Source organism: Narcine bancroftii, chromosome 5 (assembly GCF_036971445.1).
Source record: "Narcine bancroftii isolate sNarBan1 chromosome 5, sNarBan1.hap1, whole genome shotgun sequence".
Lineage (NCBI taxonomy): Eukaryota > Metazoa > Chordata > Chondrichthyes > Torpediniformes > Narcinidae > Narcine > Narcine bancroftii.
In genome coordinates this window covers 209,343,629-209,355,873 of record NC_091473.1, presented here as the reverse complement: position 1 = coordinate 209,355,873, position 12,245 = coordinate 209,343,629, and positions in this window count along the sequence as shown.

The following is a 12,245-nucleotide window of genomic DNA, read 5'->3' as shown; positions in this document are numbered from 1 at the left end:
AATTTTCAGGATTGGAAATATATAACAATAAATCATCTGCATATAGTGATACTTTATGAATATCCCTGCAACGAATAATACCAGTAATATTGGGTGCTTCTCTGATAGCAATTGCCAAAGGTTCTAAAGCTAAGTTAAATAATAAAGGGCTAAGGGGGCACCCTTGCCTGGTGCCCCGAAATAATCGAAAATATGGCGATCTTTGGGTATTAGTAAAAACCGAGGCAACTGGGGAATTATAAAGAAGTTTAACCCAAGATATAAATATCGGACTAAAATTAAATTTTTGAAGAACTGTAAATAAATAAGGCCATTCTACTCTATTGAAGGCCTTCTCAGCATCTAGTGAAATAACACATTCTGAAGACTTATGTGAAGGAGTGTAAATAATATTCATCAATCTTCTAATATTAAAGGAGGATTAACGATTTTTAATGAATCCAGTCTGGTCTTCAGAGATAATATATGGTAATATCTTCTCTAGCCTTGTCGCTAGAATTTTAGAGAAGATCTTAGAATCAACATTCAACAAAGTAAGAGGTCTATAAGAAGAACATTCGGTCGGGTCTTTATTTTTTTTTCAAGATTAGAGAAATCGTAGATCTGTAAAATGATTGTGGTAGTTTACCCAATGTGATAGATTCATCAAACATCTTAATCAGCCAGGGAGAGAGAGTAGAAGAAAAAGCTTTATAAAATTCCACAGAATATCCATCAGGACCTGGTGCTTTCGCCGAGTTCAGTGAGAAAATAGTATTATTGATCTCAGAATCTGTAATGGGTTTACTTAATTCTAAGTTATCTTGAGGTAATACTTTTGGGAGTTTCAAATGTTCTAAAAAATTAAACATATTACTAAGGTCTTGAGGGGATTCTGTACTATATAAGGATGTATAAAAATTTTGGAATGATTGATTTATCTCTTCCTGGTTAACAATCAGTTCTCCATTCTGTTCGCGAATCTTCACAATTTGGCGTCTAGCTGAAATATTTTTCAGATGATTAGCCAACAGTTTACCCGATTTCTCACTATGCACATAAAAATCAGATTTAGATCTAATTAACTGTTTTTCAATCGAAAATGTAAGGCACAAATTATATTCCATCTGCAGTTCAATTCTTTGTTTGTAAAGTTCTTCAGTAAGATCAGTCACATATTTATTATCAATGTCTTTAATCTTCTCAACCAATAGATGAATCTTGTTTTTGATGCATTTCTTCAAAGCTACTGAATAAGAAATAATTTGACCACGAATATAAGCCTTGAATGTATCCCACAATATTCCATAAGAAATTTCCGTAGTGTAATTTGTTGAAAAGAAAAAGTTAATTTGTGCTTTCATAAATTTAACAAAGTCTAAATCTTGCAATAATGTAACATCAAAACGCCAGTGCTTAATAGTAGAAACAGAGTCTTTGAATTTAAGAGAGAGTTGTAATGGAGAGTGATCCGAAATGGCTATAATGTCATACTTACAAGCAGTTACAAGTGGAATAAAACGTGAATCAATAAAGAAGTGATCAATTCTCGAGTATGAATGGTATACATGAGAAAAAAAGGAAAACTCCTTATCTGTCGGGTGAAGAAATCTCCAAATATCAACAGCTCCAGAGTTAGTAAGGAAAGAGTTAATATATGTAGCCAATTTATTCGGTAGGAGCTGTGAAGGTTTCGACCTATCTAGCAGGGGATTCAGACAACAGTTAGAATCCCCACCCATTATTAAATGATATTCATTTAGATTGGGTAAAATAGTAAACAAAGATCTAAAAAACTCAGGGTGATCTACATTCGGGGCATAAACATTAACCATGACAACCTTAATATTGAATAATAACCCAGTAACCAATAAGAATCTGCCGTTAGGGTCTACAGTGATGTCATGTTGAACAAATGTAATAGAGGGATCAATAAAAATAGATACACCTCCAGTCTTAGAGCATGAGTTGGCATGAAATTGTGGGCCTTTCCAAGATTTAAAAAAACGCAGATTATCCTCCTTCCTCACATGAGTCTCCTGTAAAAAAATAATCTATGCTTTCAGTCTCTGGAATACTTTAAAGACATTCCTCCTTTTAAACATGTTGTTTAGACCATTAGCATTCCAAGAGACAAAATTAATGTTTTGATCCATTACTTAGGTCAACCCTCCAGTATATAAAGGGTTAACCAAAGCAGGGACCCATGCGCCCGGAAGAAGAATTAAGATATAAGGAAGGACCGGAAATGACGACGGGTCAGCCATATCTGTAGTTCTAAAAGAAAAATCAAGAAAAAACGAAAGAAAATGAAACATAAAAACCCCTGAAAGAAAAACAAAACCCACCCCCCACCCACAAAGCCCCCCCATCTGACCAGAGAGTGATCAGAGAAAAAAGAAGAGATAATACTAAACCTACCCCCATGTCTTCAGACGGCAGCTCCTAATATTAAGATAAGATCCGCCACCTAAACTTATAAAAAGGATAACTCAAGCTAAAATCAAATGCTAAATATTGAAAGAAAAATATTTAAAAAGAAATAAAAGAAAAATCGTAATTGTGTAATACCTGCTGATAAAACAAAGTCATAAGGAGTTAAATCATTTTAAAATTACTTTATGAAGAAAAACAAAGAGAAAATGGCGAATGTAAAAAAAAGCATGAAAAGTTTTAATAAACAAAAAATAAAAAATCGCCATTTTCAGTAACTCAGAAATAAAATAGTAAAGAATATAATCATATTATTAGTATAGATTAATATAAAATTAAACAAACACATATATTTTTTTAAAAATTCTCACAGAGGAGAAAGAAAATATATAAAAATGTGTTAAAGATGAACAGGATAATTAGAGCTATAATGATCTATTACTTTACGAATTGTCAGAAATCAGAATCTGACTATTAACCTGAAAAAGACCGATATCTACCGCATTTTTTATCAATCACTCGGGCTGAGAGGTCGCGCTAGACGGGAAATTAGCCGACAGGTAGTTCCGTGCTGCAGACACGGAGTCGAATATTTGACGAGCTTGGTTCTCCGGAGAAATCCTGAGCCTCGCAGGATACAGGAGCGCAGGTTTCCTTTCCATCAATTCCACCTGCAATTACTGTTCCCTCGGTGAAGCACACAATATATTAAAAGGCTCGTCCAACACTGTTGACACTTCGATCACCCTGCATCCGAGCAGAAATTAAACCACACGGTTGCGAGATCACCTCCTAATTATATAACTAATTATTTTCCACCGTTGTAAGAATGTTCAACGAATCAGAATCTGAAATAATTAATTTGACTTCGATCTGCTCCAACTGAAATTTACCGGCAAATACAAACTGCACTGCTCTTGTTTTCTTCCAACTTTCCATTGGATAACAGGTTGGCGTGTTCCCGATATTGGGAGCAGCGGAAAAAAAGTTTCTGGTTTTAATTGCTGGTGGAATCCGATATCCGGAACACCGACGTTATTTTCCTCCCTTGAAACATTTCAGTACTATTTTTACCGGATATTCCATCACGTTGATCAGCTCCTTCCTGAATTTAGACTGAGTCAATGCATAAATGCAAGTGTTTGTGCAGCAACTCAGAACCAAGAGCATGTAACTGGTTTGGTCCGCGATAAAACTCGGGTCATTCACAATATTAATGATAAACCTCTGTGAAATTTGCATCCACATAAAAAATATTAAATAGATCATCCAAAGCAATATGAAGTTTCCTGATACTGCAAAGAGTAAGACAATGGACTTCCTTCGACTCTTCACCTCGGAATCATCATGATCCGCATAATTCTTGCTGCCTTTCAGGGCCTTGCGGATTCTCGTGGCTGCAACAATATGCGCGACTGTCAGAACATTAAGCAGTGATATGAGGAGCATTGGGAGTAGAGGAGTGAACACTCGATGAATCCACGTGAATGATATCCATCCAGGATGGGTCCAAGCCTGATTTCCAAATGCACAGAACCAATCTGTGTTACCCACTGTCAATATGGGTTCAAATAAAATGAACCAAGGTATGTTTTTTACAGAAAAACAGCGGGAACACTATTGCGATCACATTGGGGTTGTTTTGCAGGAGCAAAACCTCGTCCTCAGCTTATGGGAACAGATCATCACATATCGGTCACATGTAAATGCGAGAGTCAACAACACTGAAATATCGGTGGTGGCGTGAATAAGTGTAGCCTGGAAAGCGCACACCAGGGTTATGAAGAGGAACGTTGTAGGAAAATATAACTTGTTCATATGATACAGTATCAGTTAAAAATAACGACCAGTAGATCCACCGTTGCCATGGCCACGAGGTAGGTAGAGACACACCTGGAGAGACCGCAATTCCCCCGCAAGAGGATTATGATGGACATCACGTTCGCTGTGACATGACAACGATGCATGGTCAATGTGTATATATATAAGCATTCATATCCGATCTCTAATATGGCAGAATTGCACCAATTTTTCGAAATTCCTCTACCAATCATCTACCCTCTACACTTCATTTGACAATTTTCGAAGCCTGATTTACATTCCTCAATCCGCAACCTTTGCCAATCATATTAATGATATTGTTTCTTCATTATTTATTAACTTACTGGTTCTGCCTGGTGAGCTCGTCCACACGTCAACAGCTCTTTTTACCAGGTGGAAAAATTGGATTGAATATGACAGAATAAATTTAATAGAGACAAGTTTAATTTGTTGCATTTAGGATGGACAAACCAAGGCAAGGTGCACATGATAAAACGCGGGGCCCTGAAGAGTGTTGTTGAACAGAGGAATCGAGGAATACAGATACATAATTCCCTGAAATTGACGTGACGGGTAGTTGGGCTCACAAAGAGATCTTTTAGAACATTAACCTTCATAAAATTAAACAATGACTGCCTAAGTTTGCAAATATTTACTGGTTGACGCCAAACTTGCCATACTGTTTTCAGTTTCGATTACCTAACAAAAGGAAAGATATCAATACGTTTGAAAGTGTGCAGAGACTTACGAAGTGTTTGAAGGAATTCTGGAATTGACATGGAGGGAAATTTTAACAGCAAAGATCTATATTACCTGGAGCGTAGAAGAATGAGGAGAGTTTTCATAGATTAATTGCAAATAATCTTTTTTTCTCCCACCGAGTTGAGATGTACAAAGCAGAGAACTTGCTGTATTGGTGAATCGAAGACGTTTGTGGGAATATAAGGAGGAACTTCTTCACACAAGAATTTGAACGAGCTGTCAGGTGAAATAATGAATGCGGCATCAATAGTAACATTTTAGAACCATTTGGACAGGTCCATGGCTGAGAGGGCTATACAGGGATCTGAACTGGTACACTTGCGTGATCTAGGCAGAATAAACATTCTGCAAAAATGAGAAAGATGGAGGGTCCTATTTCCATGTTATAACGTTGCATGGTGCCCTTTGATCAAATATACGGGCGGAATCAGTTTATACATACTCAATCGGATACTGAGCTTCAAATTCAATACATGACTTCACTATGAGATCGGAAGGAGCAGCCATGATCTGTAAAATGGCGGTGCTGGCTCGACGGGCCGAAGGGCCTACTCCAGCTCCTATTGTCTATTGTCTATCGTGAAATGGGTGTGTGCAATACTCGGTGAGTTACAAATGCCATGTTCCTATGTGAGGGAATACCATGCACTGATTAAAATAAGATAATGAATATAAGGCCACTCCAGGAATGTTTTGCTGAATTGATCACATCACTGTAAATTATAATTTTATATGTCATATGTTTATGTGTTTTATATGTTTATTATATGGCTGGCTATAGTGTTTACCTTGAAGTGAACGAAACAAATGGAATTCTCTGGTGATCTGGATTAAGATGTTATCATTTCAAAAACTGATGTTGGGGCAAGTCTGTTTGGCAGGATACTGATCAGAGGAAATCAGTTTGTTTGTATGTCAAACTACCAACAATTCTCTCTCTTTTTGAAACCAATTAGAACCTAATTTAGCCTGGTCAAAATTCATAAATGTTAAATCTTGTGTACAGTATAAGAATTATCTGATACCAGTGACCTTTGAGAAGTGAGAAATGACTAATTGGACTATGAAAGGAAAGAATTTCCTGAATATATACACATTACATACACGAATTAGAATTAGAAGGGGGTTTAATTAGATTAAGTCTATAGTATAAGTTAAAGTTTGTTCCTGATTTTATGTGTAGAGTAACTTTAAATTAACTTTTGTTGAAATTTGTTTGTGTTAGTGAAATTCTCGTGCTGCTGGGTTTAAGTTCTCTGGACTCGTAACAGAAAACAATTTAAAATCACTAGCAAGGTAACGAAACACATGAAGTTAGTAAAGATACGGGGTGTGAGGGTGGAATATACTGAAATATTTAGCAATTTCACTCTCACATACTTGCTTCGTTGAACTGATGCCAAAATAATCATGGGGTCGAACCGATATAGATATATAATGATACAACGCGGGGAGATGTGCCAGATAATTGCTCACTTCACCGGAATGGAGATCGATACACAGCACTAGTGTCAGATCATGGATTGTTTCCGAATATTTGATTTTACTCGGTAGAAAGCATGGAAATTAAAATCAAACATCATGAGTGGCTGAAAATTGATGATGCGACCAAATCCCTGGAATGTAACAACCGCACACAACGGAGAGAGACAACACAGGCGCCGCACAGAGAATATAGAACGTGGATGTTTAACAGAAAATAACGCATGAATGTATCTGTCAGCACATTCTCTGTCAAAGTCTGACTTGCTACATATGATTTAAATATCCTCCTCCCACCTTAAAGCAATCCTTTTTTGACGTTGACACTGGTATTAGATGTCCCTGATCATCCACGTTATCCACGCTTTTCATAAGAGATGTGAATATTTATCTAGGCGCACCTTCGCCTTCGATGTTCCATATAAAATTTTCTTTAGAATTAAATAGATTTTAATCCAAGGAATGTTCAGGCAAACAAATTCACCACCTCTCAAATGCTTCTGCTTAAACTGTGCAAGGCAACGACCAGGACTGTTAACAAGACTAAACCTTTTCCTATTCCCGGTTGCATCAATTGCGGTTTGACAACCTGAGCATTTTTTTTATTACTGCTTAAATATGGATGGAAGCAATTTTAGGGAGTATTGTTCTCTAACATCTCTCCATTTGTTAACGCGTTCAGGCAGCTAAACCAAGATCGTTTGTTATGTCAACGATCCCATGGATCAGGATGTAAAATGGAAACATGAAGCCGCGTTGTTAACCGTATTCGTTTAATATTATGTCAAAGTGAGAGGGAACTGATGGATGAAACCGGAGGGCGAAATCACCGGGTCAAGGAACAGCAACGAAGGGAAATGACATTATTTCATGAATATCTGAAGGAAAGATGAACCAACGTCTTATTCAAAACCAAAACTGAGAGTAGAACACAATGGTTTTCTATGTAACAAGAGGGAAGTTTGGAAGAGAGACAATATCAGAGCAGTTTCCAAGAGAGATGCAGCCTTTATACAATCGCATCACAATGCAATTGATTCTGTGCTGGAGCTCAACCCCTACGGGATCGGCTTCTCGCTGCTGTAAAGCGATATGTGAGGGGAGAAGTAATTTTTATCTCGCTGAGAAGCAACACTGATAAGCTGTGTCTTTACTGAGTGCGGTCCAACATTTGGAAAGGAATGAGAATCTGTATGAACAATATCCTGCCCTTCCGCCTTCCTGATGAAAGGCGCTGCTGACCCTATCGTGTGTGCTGGGAACGTCATGTCCGGGATCGGCACGACGTTCTGGCGATGTGACCGTGCACAGCAACGAGGAAGGTCTATTTTATAATAGAAATACGAAGTACTGCTGATAAGGTGTTAACGAGGGAATCGGAGTGGGATAGATGATCTGTTCATCAAACAAAACTGTAAAAGTAAACATAATCGCGTTTATAGGTAACGTATTTCAGATTAAACGTAACACGTGGGAAATTAATTAAATTAATTCAACGATCGGAGTATATTTTTGTGTTCGTAAAATGTGAATGGTCGGTACAAAAAAAACCAAGTATCACCGAGAACTGTTCTTAAAAAAAAACCCGGACATTCGTTAAACCAACGTTGTTTTCTTGAATATTTTATTTAAAATAAACACATATGAAACAAAGAGAAACCATATGTCTCATTGTTAGAAATGAATGATTGAATACATGTTGATTTGTATACAGAGAAAAAATGAAAGCTACAAATAACCCATCTAAAACCACCTCCCAACCTCCGTCCCCACCTAAACCCCACTATAAACTGCACTAAACTATATAAAAAAAAAACTAAATTACGAATATACTATAATGAATTATGGATTAATATTACATTGGTTTGCTTTAGAAAACACTCAAAAGATCCCTAAAACATTACACAGGAAACATGATTTATTGTGGGAAGTCTTCAGTGGTCCAGAGGATTCAAATGAAGTATTTATAATTTTAAAACTTATGTTCGACCTTTCGCAATGCAAATCCATAAAAATACAGAATATTTAACTCTCAAATTATATGAATTTTTTTCTCTTCGACTACAACGTTGGATCTCTGTTTTCCATCTTCCTAATGTTAAAGAGTAATCTGATTTCCACGTAACTGCAATGCATTTCCTGGCTATCAACAGAGCTAATTTAACAAATCTGATAAACATAATTAAGGAGTTATATTTTCCAAATTCTCCATCAAAAATACCTCAGGATTCAAGGGAAAAATAGCACCTGCAATCTGTTGCAAAAATTCATGAACAGAAATCCAAAAAGGTTTAACGTTTAATATATAATTGATGTAAAATATTATTCTGTAGACATCTATATCTTACATTAATAGTATTAGATTTAGCAGCTTTACATAAATGTAGTCAAATATGTTAATCTATTGCTATATTTAAATCATGTCCCCATCTTTCCTTTGGCCCAAATAAACCTAATTTAGGTGTTGTATCTTGCAGTATCAGATATGTTAATGAAATAAACTTTGTGACAATTCCGTTAGTAACCAATTGTTCAAATTCTGTACAGTCCTTTAATACAATTTCTGGTCCTAATTTAACTCTCAAATAATATCTCAATTGAAAAAATAAACAACAAAGAGTATGACGTGGAATATCTTATCTAATTCTCAGTTCATCAAATGACATCAATCTCGCACTCTGATAACAATCACACAATATACATTCCTTTACTATGCCATATGTTTAAAAATCGAATATCTTTGAAAAAGGCATGAGAAAATTATCTAATGGAAATTTTTGGTGGCAGAGAGTTTTCATCATTTTCTAATTTAATTTGATTCCAAATATTAAACAAATATTTCATTAATGTCAACAGTCATTAACTTTGGCGCCCATTTGTAAATAAATTCTTCAGCTGTACCTTCTCCAATTTTATCTAACTCAATTTCCACCCGTGATAGTTTAATATTTCCAAATGTGGAGGGAAGAAACCTTAATTGTACTGCTTTATAGATAATTCGTAAATTAGGAAATTGTAATCCACCTAGTTCATAGTTCTGTTATTTTTCTACCACTATTCTCGCCTTCGTACCTTTCCAAAGACATTATATAACTTGTTTATTTAATTCCTGAAAATAAATATGGTATTGACGTTGGCAGAGTCTGAAACAAGTATTGAATTATCGGAAAGATATTCATTTTAATACAATTGACTGCTCCAATTAAATTAATAGGTAAAATTATCCAACTTTTCAAATCCTTATATACTTTATTAAATAATAGAATAAAATTGAATTTATATAATTTTTTCAAGTTATTATCTGTACGTATTCCTAAATACTTAATCCCAGCGTTAGACCATGTAAATCTAATATCTCATTGACATTATGAACAATCACACCATATCTTCTTTTTATCCCAATTTATTTTATAACAAGAAACATTTCCACAATCTATCAGTTGTTTATAAAGTCTAGGCAATGATAGATGAGTCTGAGTCAAATATACAAACACATCATCTGCATATAATCTTATATTAAGTTTGATTTACCATAAAACTGTTGATCAATACAAATAATATGTTGCAAGAGTTTCAATAGCCAATGCAAACAAAGCAGGAGATAAAGGACAACCTTGCCTACTTGATCCAGTCAAATTAAATAATTGAGATATTTGCCCATTATTTCTTAGGTTAGCTTTAGGATTTCTAAAAAAAGTGGTTTAATCCAATTTAGAAAATTAAAAACAAAACAAAATTTACCTTAATCTTTCAATACAAAAATCCTATTCGAATTTATTAAAAACTATTTTCTGCATCCAATACAACTGCTACACTTATATAACCTCTTTTGTGCTAAACGAACTGCACTTAATAATCTTACTATATTTTCAGAAGTTTGGCTATTTTTGACAAATCCAGTTGAACTATATTTATTCAGAGTCAATTATTTATTCAATTTGCTAATATCTTCGCTATAATTTTATAATGAACATTTAACAATGAAAGTGGTCTACATGAAGCTGACTTTAATGGATCCCATTCTTTTGTTTAGGAATAACTATAATTATCGCCGTTGTAAAGGTTTCTGGAAGAGCGTATGCACTCGATGCTTGTTCGATTATTTTCATATATAAAGGAATTATAAATTCTTTAAATTATTTATAAAACTTCACAAGAAATTCCACATCCTCTCCTGGAGATATATTATTCTGTAAACATTTAAGTGCTTCCTTAACTTCTTGTTCAGTAAATGGTTTATCGAAATTATGTTAATCTAGGTTATACAGACGTTCAATTAAGTTTCGAAGAGTAATAGCTAAAATACATGTCTTGATGGGATAACACCTGGAAAAGGGCAACTCTTTCATAATCAGGTGCAATACTTACCCGGGAACCCGAAAGCAACCACAGTCGGGTAGTATAACATAATCGCCTGCATCATTGGAGGCAACGAGGAAAATAGATAGGCAATGACTGGAACTCTCACCTTGGCATTGATGTGGAGACTGAAAGAGATAACTCTGATCGAATGCAGCTGAGAGCGGCTTGATATACAGCCTTCATCTCTCCCAGGGAGGTAATCAATAAACGGTAATTGATATTACTTTCAGAGAAATAAGCGTCGCATAAACACTGCTCACATTCTTGTTTGTGCCCAACGATGCAGATGCGGGAATTTAAAAGAACGTTTGGGAATAACAAAATGGCGGCACTGTTAGCGGAGAACTCAGCGCAAACCGTTCCGCAAAACGTGAAGCCCGTATGTGTTTCACCGTCTAACTGCACCCACAATTGGCACCCGGCCCACAATGTTCATCATAGAGCCCGATATTACTTCCAATTTCAGCATCTAAAGTCTTGATTATCTGCATGAAAATGTTATGATAATCCGTGATCATTACATGAGGGGACAGTTGAAAGGAAATGCCAACCTCCACGGATTCGCTCCATCACGAAAATCAAGATCACATATTTCCATCACGTTTCAGCACCCGCGAGTCCTGTGGACTTACCCACGACCAATAAACAAGTCGTGTCTATTATAACTGGAGTTTGATATATCAGTGACTGCTAAGGCGCTTGTGATAAATTGCGAGAATATAGAAACTATTCGTGATTCTTCAGTATTGTGGGGAGGGGGGAGGTGAGGAGTCTCCTGAACAGCGGTTCCAACAATAGTCAACGTCTTTTCATACATCTACAAGTTTGTTACATGCAGATCAGAAGGACACTTTCTGCATACAAGAAAAACATGTAACGGAACAGCCCAGGTACTGGGCATTCGGCCCACAACAGTATGTCCACACCGACCATGATATCCAGTTAGAAATACCATATCTCTCCACATGATTCATATCTCTCTCCCCCTACCCCAAACACACACACACACAAACATTCGCGGGCCTGTTAAATAACTCTGGAAATTCACTCGGGGATCTACTTCGACCACCTTCAGCATACTGGCATCCTCTAGCATCCCTGTTCACATTCGTGATGCCCGTTTACCCAATTCTTCAGGAACTCTCCAGCAGTCCAATATGAATACCTCCACCGCAGACTCCGTCGTTTCATTACCTCATCTCACCAAGTTCACTGAATGTACTTTTTTGCAGCCGCAGATCCCTTCATTTCTCCCGTGTCGTGATCACCACCCAATGGGTCATCTACGCACTTCTCATTCTCAAACGGATGTTGTTTTCCCCATTTTTTGTTGTCCGGTTTGCGCTGAGCTCTCCGCTAACAGTGCCGCCGTTTTGTTATTCCCAAACGGTCTTTTAAATTCCCGC